Source organism: Gossypium raimondii, chromosome 11 (genome assembly GCF_025698545.1).
Source record: "Gossypium raimondii isolate GPD5lz chromosome 11, ASM2569854v1, whole genome shotgun sequence".
Classification (NCBI taxonomy): Eukaryota; Viridiplantae; Streptophyta; class Magnoliopsida; order Malvales; family Malvaceae; genus Gossypium; species Gossypium raimondii.
This window is the reverse complement of record NC_068575.1, coordinates 10,912,694-10,928,026: the sequence shown is the minus strand read 5'-3', so window position 1 is coordinate 10,928,026 and position 15,333 is coordinate 10,912,694. Positions and strand designations below refer to the sequence as shown.

General features: G+C 31.8%; 1 long non-coding RNA gene across 1 annotated transcript; it reads left to right on the top strand.

Annotated features, from left to right (window-relative positions):
* Positions 1 to 9,961: 9,961 nt before the first annotated feature.
* On the top strand, positions 9,962 to 11,378 carry LOC128034569 (uncharacterized). The gene is made up of 3 exons (XR_008190629.1): positions 9,962 to 10,012; positions 10,482 to 10,567; positions 11,150 to 11,378. It is a non-coding gene; the product is annotated as an uncharacterized LOC128034569 (long non-coding RNA).
* Positions 11,379 to 15,333: the final 3,955 nt, after the last annotated feature.

Here is a 15,333-nt window from a genome sequence, read left to right as displayed (position 1 = left end):
AAAGTTTTTAAAAAATTAAAAAAATATATAAAAAAGTTAATATTTTAAAAATTTTCTAAAACAATAATTTTAGTACTTAATTAATGATTCAAATTTATCATACTCAAGTATCTTATATTTTTTATTATTTTTCTTTGAAAAAAATTTCAAATATATGTGGTTTCAAATTTATGTACTCTAATATGGAATTAGTCATACTGTAACAAAATTTTTATTTGACCTGTTTATTTTTTTTAATTTCACTCGATTCGACAAGACTCGAATTTCATTTCACTCGACTCGATTCAAAAAATTTCAAATTGAGTTAGGATGATAAAATAGGATTCATGATAGGATGATAAAATAGGATTCGTGAACTTGATTAACTCGAAATTTTTTCACTTGATTCGATCGAACGCTAGACCCTATTTGCTCAAGCAACCTAGTTCAAAAATGGGTTAAAATTTTGTCAAATTTCGTCTATATTTGTTATTAGATAATCCAAGTCCATTTTAAGCTTTTAAAAAAATATTTATATCTTTTAATATAATGTTAAAGAATTTTATATATTTTTTCATTTGTTAAATTTTTATTTATAAATAATTTAACCTTTTTTTAATGTTTACATTATGATATTAAATAACTTTCATAATGTATATGGATGCGCTAATATAATATATCGCAAAATTAGAAAATGGGTTGAGTCAGGCTTTGGATGCTTAAGTCTGAACCCTACCCATATTTTAAATGAGCCTAATTTTTTTTCAAGTTTATTGTTTGGGTTTAATATTTTTATCCAGATTCTCTCAAATTTTGAGCTGGCCTTTGAACTTAGATAAATACTCAAATCCTTGAATAGACCTAATCATCTAATTATGATTAACTTTAGTTTGCCACCCAATTATAAAAAAATTACAAGTTAGTCACCTAATTTCATTTAGGTATATTAAATTGATAACAAAAAATAAAAGGAAAATTTCAATTATGATTTTTTTGGTAACACGATTATGATTTTAAATAAATTAACCCCATCATTGCTGTTGATTATAAAAATTAAAAAAAAACCTTTTTTTTTTCTTTCTTAAAACCTAAAAGATCTAATTTTCCTCTAAACTATAATTTACCACCACCTCTTTCCATTGTCATTGTCGTTATCGAAGCACCAATCAGTCCAATCTAAAACCTAACGTAAAAATTCAATCTGCGCAGGGGAAAAAAATCAACAAACTAATGTAAGAACGGAAAATGTTGGGTTTGAATTTTTTTTTTATCTAAGTTAGTCATTGAACTTCGTAATTGTTAATGAGGCTTGAAATTTTTTTTGTTTAAGTTACTCTTTGAATTTGTTAATTGTTCTCACATTGAAACCTAAACCTTTTTATTCTAAGTTAGGTCCTGAACTTAGCAATTATTCCTACATTTTTTTTATTCAAGTTAGTCCCTGATATTTCCTTTTAAAAATTTTATGCCCCAATGTTAGAAGAATTGCGAAGTTTAGGGATTAACTTGGACAAAAAAAATATTTAAGTCCCAATATGCGAGCAATTGCTTAATTCAAGCCCAACATAGGAATAAATGTCAAATTCAAGAATTAACTTGGAGAAAAAAAGTTCAGGCCCTAACGTGAGAATAATTGTCAAGTTCAAAGACTAACTTAGACTTTAAAAAAAAAGTTTAGACTCCAATGTGTGAATAATTACCAAGTTCAGACCCCAACTAGTGAATAAAAAAGCATTAAGGGTGTGTTTGGTTGGATAGAAAAATGGATGGATGGAGGAGGGAGGAGAAAAGTGGAAAGAAAATAAATTGAGTGTACTTGGTTAGAAAGAAAAGTGAAAGGAAAGAAAATATAAGCGAGGATCATTTTCCATCCTAATGTATAAAAATTAATCCTTCCAAAATTGGAATGATAAGAAGATAGAAAATGAGAGAAATGTGCAAGTTAAAAATTATGCATTTTTAAAATGTTTTATTTTAATTTTTCCATTTTCTAACTCTACCAAGAAAATTGAAAAATAAAAATTGAAGGGATAGAAAGATGGAAAATATACTTTTTTTCTTTCCACAAATGTGCTTGGTAGGAGAGATGAAAAAATAAAAGAAAAATCATTGCTTGATAAAGTTGAAAATGAAAAGAAGAAAAATAAAAATTTGAAAAATGCATAATTTTGAATTAATATATACATCTCTCTTATTTTTCTCCTTCATGATTCAAAAATGGAAGGATTAACTATTATGCATTAAGATGAGAAATGATCATTTCTCATATTTTCTTTTATCAATTTACTTCCCTATCAAACACCTTCATAATTTATTTTCTTTTCACTTTTTCACTTATCATGGCAATGTTGCTTATTAGGATGTTTTTAATGGCGATGTTCATGAAGTGGATTGGACTCTCACAGACGTTGTCAGCATGGTGAGATATATCATCGGATACCATGTGATTTCGCCGTATGGGCTGGTGTTTTTCATGTTACGGATGGTGCTAAATATGATTTGGGCTTATCTTTCTTAAGGTTTACATAATTTTGGACCCTTTTAAGTCCATTAGGCTTATCTAAATATATCTACTTGTTTTAATAATATTACTAATGCTAAATTTGGTTGGACCATTAGTTTTTTCACATGTTAGTTAGATATAAACTATTTACAATTGGTAATTTCTAGCCATGACTTGTTTATAGTAAAGAGAAGAAATCGTTTTGCTTATTTTGAATAGATTTTATTTTTACAAGGGTTTTATTCATCTTTCTAATTGCATGTTTAAATTTGTATTAATTATTGTTTATTTTATGTCTAACTATTTAAGCAATATGAGTTTGTTCACGATGTTTTTATTAATTAATATATTTATACATATAAGTTATTATTGTTGATATTAATGTATCAAATATCATTGAAGTTCTTGAAGAATTTTCAAGAGAAATAATTATTTGATAAATAAATTTTATAATAAAAGTATATGTAACACCCCATACCCGACCTAGAGGACAAGACCAAGTCTGAAGAGTCACATCAAATATTTCTCGAAACATAATTTCTAAAACTTTGTTTGAAAGTCTCCCTAACCAAAGGAATTTTAATAAACATAACATTTACTTTGAAAATTATCATTTAGAAAGTCCAATATCTAGAAACTATTGAACTTAAGCTAATAATAATAGTTGATAAAAAGTGTGACTAAGCTCCCGATTCGCCAACCCGATCAAATCTGTGGCATACCTATAATTCATTAGCAGACAAAATGAATTAATAACTCAATAAGAAAACAATTATATATTAAAATAGAGTTAAAGCTAAACCAATAAGGTCCCGAATTCATATTCGAAATCAGATACAGAAGATAATCTATTTATTTAATATATTAGAACAGATCAGTCAGATAACAATAAGTTAGCTCATTCCCAGACACAAAACAGATCTAATAGACAAAATTTTCTACCTTCATCCGCTACACACCATCTCCGACTAACCCAACACACCAAATTGAATATTTAGTACTTATCTATCCCTGCACACCACATAGTGTCGGTATGACATGTTTCAATAACTACAAACTAGCTGCTAGATTAAATTACGGATACTGGTGGCTTAGCCACTGATTCAAAACATAATACTTCCTTCTTTACACAATTCTCACCCAATGCAGATGCAGGTTTTAGATGTCAGTTGATAAGGATGCTTATACGGCCATTCAGATGCAGTTTATACTTAGATAGAATATATCAAAGTTCTTAATGATTGTTACATTTAACACGATCGATATTCAATCCTTAGCCTCATATCACAGAATAACAGTTTATACAATTTATTTTAGTCCATACGGACCCTACGAAAGGCCGACATTCATTTCAAACAACGCACACAACCTAAGGGTGAAGTCCAATTCCTGATCTACACGCCCGTGTGGTTCCACACAACCTGGATAACTAGCCCATGTGGATTCACACTGCTTGACACACGTTTGTGTCGTCTGCACGTGTCGTCCTATCACACAAACAGTGGGTCACATAGCCTGGACATTCACCCGTGTCTCTAGCTTGTGTGTTTCTAAGTCGTGAATTAGTGAGTTACACGGCTTGGACACATGTCTGTGTCCCTAATTCAAGAACAGTGGGTTACACAATCTACTACACAATCTGACACACGGTTGTGTGTTTCGCATGGTCTACCACATGACCTAGCACACGGCCATGTGGCATCGACAGCCATATTTTTCGGCGTCCAAAATTCGTAGAAGGTCGACTTTTTGATACTCCTGAGACCTAAACGAATATTCAATAACAAATTAAATAGCTAAAACGAAAAAATCACACAATTTAATACTCAACCACTTATGTCAAAACTTTGACGCGAACTTCCAACAAAACCAATGCTTACCGACAACTCGACGGAACTATCTCGAAACAAAGCGAGGAGGATTACTTCTCTCAGTATTCTCACCTAAAGAAAAGATATTAGCGATCACTTAGCAGAGAATTCAAGTGAAACAAACATAGAAACCCTATTTCTACACATAAATGAAAAGTCAATAGAAACTTCACGGAACCGCAAGAATTCACGACAGAACTTACATAGAGATCTTCCAACGACAATGAACAACTTAAACCCTTTTTGAGATGTATTAGTTCTTGATTTTGTGCAAGTTTACACTTGAGCTTGGGATGTTGTATTCGAATAACTATGAAAATATGCATGTTTCACCTAAGTTGAGTTGCTGGTTAAGCATGAAATACAATGATATTATGAAATGAAATGGATGTAAGATTTTTATGTGTAAGTTGTGACTTGTATATACAACTATGGAAGTGAATTGTTATGAAATATTGTGGTTTCAATAATGACACATTAGTTAGGCACTTAGTTTGATTGTGTTTACATGAGTTGAATGTATTTGAAGGCGTTTAATGACCTATGAAATTGTATGTTTGAATATGTTTGAGTACTTAGGCATATAGGTGATGAAAATAATATGATTTATGTAAATTTTGGGTACACATAGTCTGGGACTTGAGCTGTCACACGATCATGTATCTCATACGGGCAACCCACACGGACGTGTGCCTTGAATGTGTTTAGGTGCAATTTTCACACTGGCTACAACACAGTCATGTGACCCAACATAAAATGTTATACAGGCTAGCACACGACCAGTGACATAGTCGTGTGGTGTCATTTCAAAAGGTACACGATTTGGCACACGGGTAGCGACATGGCTGTGCCCTACACCACACAATATGGATCATGTCACACGACCTGGCCACTCGGCTGTGTGGCCCCTGTTTTGAAAATTTACAAATTTTCCCTTAATATTCTAATTTTTTTCAAATTGGTTCGTGATTGTTCTCAAACTAATTTTAAGGCATCATAATCTTGATTTAGGGTCCATAAGTGTATGTTTACTTTGATTTGAATTATTTTAAAAAATAATAATAAATGTTGTTAATTATTCTCGTGAATTGGATGCTATTGTTATTGAATGTTTTGAAATATATGACTATACTCTATAACCCTAATTCGGTGACAAAAGCAGTTATGGGTGTTACATTTATTCTTTACCGTCAATTTGTTTAGCTCATGGTAATCTACACATATCCTCATAGTACTATCTTTCTTCTTTACGAATAGAACTGGTGCCTCCAACAGAGATACACTAGGACGAATGAACCTTTGATCGAGAAGTTCTTCAAGTTGAGCCTTCAATTCCATAAGCTCTTTCAGTGTCATGCGATAGGGAGCAATGGACAACAGAGCTGTATCCGGTAAAATCTCGATACCAAATTTAACCTCTCTATTCGGAGGCAATCTCGACAACTAATTAGGAAAGACATCCAGAAATTCCTTAACCGTTTGAATATCCCCAACAGAAGAACTCACAGAAATTGAATCACCCACATAGGCCCGAAATGCCTCACATCCTTTACGAGCCAACTTTTCATCCATAAGAGTGAAAATCACATTAAAAAGGTAATCCCGACGCTTGCTGATCATAACCACTTCCACACTATCCTCAGATTTCAAAACCACCCTTTTTGTAGCATAATCTAAGTTGATCCGATGTTCCACAAGCTAGTTCATTCCCAGAATTAAATCAAATTCCCCGAATAACAATTCTTTCAGATTAGTTAGAAATACAACCCATTATATCTCCAGTGGCACTCTCCCATAAATTCTATCAACCTGAACAGACTGACCAAGTGGACTGATTATAGTAGCCTTACTAGAAGTGCTCTCAACTGAAATACCCAAGTTCATAGAAGTAGAACTAGCTATATAAGAATGTGTTGATCTTATATCTATCAATGCAAAGTACGAAGCAATATTAAGGAAAATTATACCAGCTATAACGTCTGCGGTATCTCTATCCTTATGGCGTCTAGCCATATATACCAGTGCAATCTGCCTAGCCTCAGTCTGATTAGCACCTTTGCCCGATGCTCTCTGACCTCTACCCATACCATTACTACCCCTTGTCAGGCCACGGCCCCTAAACGACTATTGAATTGCCCGCTAAGGCTGAACTAAACCCAGAGACGGAGCTTGTACCTGACCAGAATGCTGTGGACAATCCCTGATGCGGTGCTCCATTAATCCACATCGTAAACAAGCTCCCAACCTCCTCCAACATTCGTCCGAATGGTGCCTACCACAATCTACACACACCTGAACCACAAAGGAAACAACAGGAGCCTCAAACCTCAGAGGCCTATCAAACCTGGCTTGTTTCTTAGTCCTCTGAACAAAACTAGAGGGCTCTAAACCCCTCTTACTCTTACCCCTCTCACGGTACCTATTTTCGCATTGAGAGCGCTTAACCTGGCTAGTTTCTTAGGCCTTTAAATAGAATTAGATGGCTCAAAATCCCTCTTACTCTTACCCTTCTCACGGTACCTATTTTTGCATTGAGAGTGCCTAACGTCTTCAGCAATTCTCGCCTTGTTCACCAAGACATTAAAAACCCACTCCCTCTATGGAGCTATCAAAACCTTGAGGTCAAACCTCAACCATTCCTCAAAGCGGATACACTTGTTATAATCATTCGGCATCAACCTCTGAACATATCTACTCAATCTCAAAAATTCAGTCTCATACCCAGTCACAGTCCTATCTCTCTGAGTAAGGCTCATAAACTCGCGTTTACGAGCATCTACACAACTCGCCCCCATATATTTGCTCTGGAAGGCGCTCTTAAAATGATCCTATGAAATCTGATCCGGTTGAGTACCCTCCTCAACCGTCAACTCCCATTGATATGCCTCATCGTGAAGTAGGGATACTGCACCCTTTAATTTCTAATCAATGGTGCAATTAATATCATTCATGGTCCTCTCTATGGCCTCCAACCAATATTCAGCCACAGTAGGGGCGACTCTAATGACACCCGTAAACAATTCAGCACCGTTGGACTGAAGTCGTTCAGTAATCGACCCTCGGCTCCTAGATCTAGAAGAGGGCCTAGTGATCCTCTTTAAAACCCTTAAGATGGTTTAGGACAATTTGTCGTCCCTAACCATCTGAGTTTGAGACCCGATATCAGCAGTAGTTGTTCCCGACATTTTATTTGTATCCAAATTGGGCATGCTACCCATCAAGGACGACTCAACCCAAGCCCTTCTTTGGTACCCACTGCGCCCACGGGTACCGTGACTGTGAGTTCCACGTGCACTCATTATGCTATCTACATTACAGAGTTTAATGTATCAGTTATGGTGTTTATTAATAGATATTTTATGCTCAGAATATTATCAAAAGAAATTATAGTGTTTTTTTTCAATTTAACTATTTCAGAGTAGTTCTAATGGTTTCAGAGTTTTCTAAACTAAGAGTTTAACTAAGTTAGAAGTACTTATAGAATCAGCACCGAAGATTCGGTATTTTATAGACTTATTTTTTAGATTAAAACAAAAATAGGTATTGTTCGAAGCACAATTTTCACAAAATTTTGAACCCAAAATTCACAACTTGAGTTTTGTAACCTGGTTTTGATACCACTAAATGTAACACCCCAAACTTAGCCTAAACTTTATGGCCAAATTTGGAGATGTTATCGTAAAATGGTTTGAAAATCTAGATTTTGTATATTTTGAAAACGTCAAAAACTCTATCAAACAATAACCTAGTTCATTTGAAAACATATCTTGCTTAGCTGTTGTATCGAAAATATTGTTTGTTTACGCTCTTTGATTTGCAACGAAAATAATTTAGAAAGCGATATTTTGGAAAATGCTGTTCGTTGTTTGAAAACCATTAATTTTGCAGAAAAGTGAATATTATCGATAAAAATGTTTAAACGGTATTATGCGAAATACAGAAACAAAGTCCTAACCCAAAAAGATCCAAAATGTCCAGAGAGTCCAAAATTTACAAAACTCTCAAACTCAAATTCAAATAATTCAAAAATTTACGATAATATGATTATAAATGAGCTCCTATTGCACCGACCCGCCTAAGTCTAAGGGTAACTTGAAAGTGACAGAAAAATAGAAAGTGAGTTTTCATAACTCGTGTATAACTTTAAACTAAACAGAATTACAAATTTAATTTCAGTTTTATATCACAACAAAGTAGATACAATACACATATCATATATAGAATCAAAATCAGAATCAGATGCAAATTTACAATCCTATCCCTATCTGATACACACCAACTCCGACCATCCTTACACACCATATAGGGTATTAAATAACCATCCAGCCCGAAAAACTAGTTAGTATTGGTATGACACTTTTTAGAATATTTCCAACAGAGCTACCTGTGTATTAGACGCTTTATCACCGTTTATAGAATCATATATATATATGTGGCTAAGCCACCAAATAAGACAATTTATTACACTACTTACACTTCATCCGTACATCAAACCCAACATAAATTCAATACTAACAGATAATAGATATATTACGAAGTACATGCTCGGAATAACAAATACAGAACATGCATAACATTTTTCAGATTATACATAGCATGTTACAAAATTTACTTATCTTATAACATTTCAAACATGCATATTTATATCAAATTTCAAGCTAACGGATGACCAAAATTCATGTTTTATAGCTTAATTATAACATACTGACCCTATGGTAGGCTTACGTTCGATCCAAACGATAATTATGGCCATAGGAAAAAATTTAAAATTTTGGGCTCACACACCCATGTAGCCTACACGACCCAAATGGCCCATATTGTGTGTGACACACAGTCCATGTAGCCTACACGACCCAAATAGCCCATATTGTGTGTCATACACAATCCATCACATAGCCGTGTGTCACATACAGCCTGGCACATGAATGTGTGGCATTGACTGTACAGTTTTTTTACTTTCGTCGTTCGCTATTTTTTGTGTTTTTCATTATACACTTGATTCGACTTCAACACCAAAGCAAACACGAGACCTTTAACACCTAAAAACGAGATTTAATTCATTAACTTAGCGACGATTCACGATATTGATTCAAAGAAAAGTATAGTACACAACGCCTTTAATCAACCCCCAAAATACAATCGAACCTTTACAAAAAGACGAACAACAACCATGCGATTCAAGTTGCTGGAGAAGCGTCAATGTGATAGCCCGAAATAGGGCCTAATCGGAATAGTGGTTTCGTAACCACAAATCCGAAGTGAAATAGTTTAATTTTATAAATTTTTATTAGTTACTGATTGATTGAAATATTGTGTGAAAATATGGATAGGAAATTTTAATACTTTAGTGCTTAATTGAATTTTTAGGACTAAATTGAAAAAAATGCAAAGTGTGTCTAATTAGTGATTAAATGATTTAATTGAATTATTGCATGAAATTGGAAGTGTTTATGTGGCAATTAGACCATAAATTAGTGTTATGGACACAAAAGGGTATTTCTAGAAAAATATCTAAGTAATGGGTCAAGGGCATTTTGTCCAAATTGAATAAAGACAAAATAAAGATGAAAACAAGTGTTCATCTTCTTAAAATCAGACGTTTGCTGCCAAAAAATTCATGTCACCATAGCTAGGGTTCTTGAACTTCCTAAGCTCAATTGTAAGTGATTTCTTGCCCGCTTTTAATTATTTTTGTATTTTTATGCTTATTGAAGCTTGAATTTCATGTTTCTACTATTTAATTTAAATGAAATTAAAGTTTGAAAATTTACCCATTCATGATATAATTGTAAATTGATTAGTGATGTTAGATAATGAATGTTTGAAGTGTTAATTACAAGTTTTACTAGATGAATTTTGATGGAAATGTTGAAAAAGGGCTAAATTGTGAAAGATGGTAAAGTGTGCATAAAGTTGTGATTTTGTGAAATTGAGGGCTGTTATGAGCATGAAATATGATTTAGTGAAGTTTGAAATTTAAAATTTAGTGAATTTTATTTTTACGAGCTTAGGGACAAAAGTGGAATTTTTGAAAAGTTTCGGGGAAAAATGTAAATTTGCCAAAATGTTGTGTATGAATTGTATTTGAATGAAATGTTGATAAAATGTATTAAATTGTGTTAATATAGATCAAGAAAGAAGAAATAGTGGAAGTGATCGGGGAAAAGAGAAAGTTATCGACTAAATTACAAAAAATAGTCGTTTTGCATCCGAGGTAAGTTATATGTAAATAATAGTTATATTTGTATAAATTGTGAATTATATTTGATATGTGAATTAATATTGAATGTGGAAGGAAAATTGTTCATGAATTATTCAAGTAATAAAGTGTTAAGTGTAAATTCCCGGTTGAACTTAGGAATAGAATTGGATACAAGTGACATGTCACTAGAGACCAGTGTTACAGTGTTACAGTGTTACAGTGAGTCCCGGGTGCTGGGTGATCTAGCATGTGTTGCAGACACCTGACAGCTTGTGTGAGCAGGCCCGTGGACATTTCCAGTGTTATTGATCAGTGGTAGCTTCGGCTACATTTCAGTGGTAGCTTCGGCTACATATCGGTGGTAACCGGCTACATATCGATGTGGCACTTATGTGCTAAATCTCTACGTATCCGTGTATATTCCAACTGTTCAACGGGATTAATAATGAATTAAAGTGAATATGAAATTGCTAAGAAATGTTTTGATTAGTTATATGTTAAAAGTGTTAATTATTAAATGAGTAATTATTGTTTACATGTAACTTACTAAGCTATTTATAGCTTACACATCTCTTTCTTTCCTTTGTTTTATAGTGATTTGAACTTGATCGAATAGTGGACCGTCGGAGCTCGTATCACACTATCATAGCCATCTCGGTATTATGTGCTTTTCAAAATGTTTGAACTATGGCATGTATAGAGTCTTAATCATTTTGAGCATGTTCAAATGATATGGCTAAGATTAGCTATTGAAATGGTTAGTAAAGATTATGTTTTGGTATTATGTATGTGTAAATGGTAACTAATTCAAAGAAGCAGTTTCTTTGACAGCAGCAGTGACGTGAATGTAAAATTCACCATAAATAGTAGAAATGGAATTAGAGAGTGAATTATATATGGAATTAAAGCTTATCAAGTCTATTTTTATATGAAAGAAACGATGTAGGAAAAGGAATTCTGTATTTTGAGATATTTGAATTTTAGTGAGACAGGGTCAGAATGGTTTTGAAGTCCCTGTTCTGACTTTAGAAAATCATTATAAATTGTACAGAAAGAATTATGGGTCATAATTTATATGTGTAGATTTCTTAGTGAGTCTATTTTCAAAAGAAAAAAACGATAACCTTATATGTATTCTGTACAAAGAGATAATTGATTTTTAGTGCCGAGAGGTCAGATCTGTCGAGCTGTGAAACAGGGGATACTTTAATGAATAAACTGTACTAATTGGCCAAGTCAAAAATTCTGAAAATTTTATGGTAAGTAGTAATATGAGTCTAGTTTCAGGGAAAATTTACGGATTTAAATTTTGAGTTCTGTAACTCGAGTTATAATTAAATTAGTGAAAGTCACGCAGGTAGACAGTTTTGTTGTGAACAGTGAATTTAATTTTAAAAGCAATTTTTTTTATGCTCCGAATTGGTAAGTTAAATTGGATAACATCTCGTACTAGATTCCGGTGACGGTCTCGGGTAAGGGGTGTTACAGTCAATCATCTCACAATTCTTCCCTAATCAAACATCAAAGCAATTAATACGGAATAAACGCAACACACATACACCCCTCTTAACCAAAGTCAACGAACGAAACAGCCCCCCCACAATGAACAAAAGAAAGAACGATAGAAGAAATATTACCGACATAGAATGGAGTAGCATCGAACCAACACACAACCACAACAAAAATCGTAGAACATTAAAGACAACGAATCAAAAGAATATAGGAAATTTGGAGTAGATAGATGAAAAAGAAGAAAGCCAATTCTTGAAAATCCCTCCACTTGAAACCAACGTGAAAATCGAACCCAACTAACTTACACAACTAATCCTTATCTAACAGCTTAACCAAATTGAATTTAAACCCAAATTCTACTAGCCAACAACTCACCAGACCATTAACAAAAACAATACTAGCTGCCTAGACTGAGATTCAAACCCATGCCCAAAGAGCACAAATCACTTATCCACTGGACCAAACTAACTACTTCATTAGAATATAACAAATCAAACATTTAGATTTTTGGGGCGTTACATTTATGTTCACATTTTTTCTCTGTGTAACCTTTATTCCCAGTAGCTGTAATCTTAAGTTAACACATTTTATGCTTATCCAATATCGATTCAGCTTGAAATATGGGCATAAAATTTTTCCCAAATTCACCCATAGCTAACCCAAATCCATTTTAGACCGGTACGTATTATTTAAAAAAAATTAAAATATATTTATATTAATTTTAATTTAATATTTAATATTTAATAATTATATATTTTTATTTATTAAAATTTTATATATAGTCATCTTAACATTTTATCATAAATTACATAATATATAAAAATATCATAATATAAAACATCACATACTAAAAAGTGGGTTAGGTTAGGTTAGGTTGGGCTCGGGCTTTGAATACTCAAGCCTAAGCCCGGTCCATATTTTAAATGGGCCTAATTGTTTTTTGCCCAAATCCATTTTTCAAACATAATATTTTTGTCTAAATCGTCCTATTTCAGATGGGCCTTCAGGCTTGGGCAAGTAGCTTGACCCATGAGTAGGTCTATTTGTTAGTCTAAATACTTTATTCTAATTAAAATGTTAATATGGATTTTAAGAATTGTAAGTATTGTTAGATTATTTGTTAAATTTAAATCCATTACAATGTTATTTTTTGTCACATGGCTACCAAGTGTGTATATTTTTCAAAATATTACAACAGATAATTTATCATAGAATTTTAATAGTTTAATAACTAGACTTGAATTTTAAATTCAAAAATCATAAATACTAAATTCTTAAAAATAAAAATATAAAATTAAATTCCAAATATATAAAGAAATATAGAAACTTGAAGCATATAATAACTTTTAAATTTTTACCTTATAATTTAGTCTAAAAATTAACTCAATACAAAGCACGGATGAAACGATGGTAGTATATACAATGATGACATATTTGTTTCTCTTATTTCTTTATAATTTATAATATTAATGTTTAAATATAAATAAAATAATCAATATACACATATGTGGATATATTAGACGATTATAAGTTATTATTATTATTTACATGTGATCAATAATGGGTTTTGTATTATTTAAATAAACACTACTATTATTAATTTTAATTATTTAACCAGTGAAGTTTTAATATTATTGATAAAAGGTTAAGATTTCAGGATTTAAAGTGTCTAAATTTAAGTTTTATTATGTGCATTTACGCATGGGTGGGTTCTCAAACTAAATTTTATTTTGTTTAAGTCCAACTACACGTGTGCCCTATCTAAATATATTTTATTTACCAATCTGTTCATTTCTGCATTATGTTAATCAATTTTGAATTATACTTCTACCTTTAAAAATATTAAAATTTTAACTCCTAAGTATTTATACAAATATTATGCAATCATACTTCATTAAAATGTTAATATTAGTTTCTAAAATCAGAATGTTTGAATGGTAATTATAATTAATGGGTGTAATTATTTGACCATAAGTGAATTTAAGATGATACCAAAATGTTATTTTAATTATTTTGTTGTAATTTTATATTTTATAAGTAAATGATATTATCGTAAACTCGCTTGTTAAATTTTCCTTATTAGTGTATAGAATAATAATTCAAAAGTAACAATAACTGTCCGAGTTAGAGGTGATGGTGTGCCCGAAGAACTCGTGTTTTGAAGAGAGACTGTGAAATCAAGAAGGTAAGATTTTGGAAGATAAGAGGTCCTTGAATGGCTAATAAGGGAGTTTTGCTATTTGATGAAGAAGAAAGGAGATGAAGGGTTCTTAAGTTTGTTCATTTTTTTTTCTTAATTAGGTGTTTTTGGTTTTCTAGGCACAGTTTTAAAGTTTTGTTTTCTCAAGGCACCGTTTCGGTAGCCAATCATTTTTGTTTCTTTTTGCTACTTTTAAGAGTGTATTTATTTTCATCTTCTCTTTTCATAATCTAAGTATCAGCACAGTTCAAAAAAAAAAGAAAGAAAAGTAACAATAACTTTAGATTATTTAACTTAATTAGTAATAAAAATAAACATTATCTTTCTTTCCTCTCAAGAAAAATGAAATTACATGTTGACTAAGTGAAGCATAAACTCTTCCTTTTGTTAGTAGAGGTACCTCTCTTGCTTTTCAATATAAAAGAAGTATTATACGTTAAGGACGACTATTCTTCCAAGGCCTCACTCAAACAAAAATGCTTTAAGTACTTTAAAAAGTCAATATATTGCGTTTACATTAGGAGTGTTGTTTGTAAAGTAGGATTTAAGCATAATATTAAAATATTTTAGATTTGCATAAGTTTGGCCTGAGTTAAAATATGAGTTTAAAATTTTGTTCAAATTCGTCAATATTTGTAAATGATTAATTGAAGTTTATTTCAAGCATGCCCATATTATTTTTAACATTTTTTAAAAAATATTATATTATTTTTAATTTAATATTTAATAATTATATATATTCATTTATTCAAATTTTATATATAAGCAACTTATCAGTTTTTTAATATATTTACATTATAATGTAATATATTACTATAGATTTAATTTTTATTTGTTATAAATTGCATAATATATAAAAATAACATAACAAAACAAAATATAATAAGTACTAAAATTTAGGAAATCATTTGGGTTAGGCCCTTGAATGGTTGATCCCGAATCCAACCTATATTTTAAACATGCCTAATTTTTTTGTCAAAGCTCATTTTCAGACCTATATTTTTGTCAAAAGCCTCTCAAATTTCGAGTGCACCTTCAGGCTTAGGCAAATAGCCCAACCCTTGAA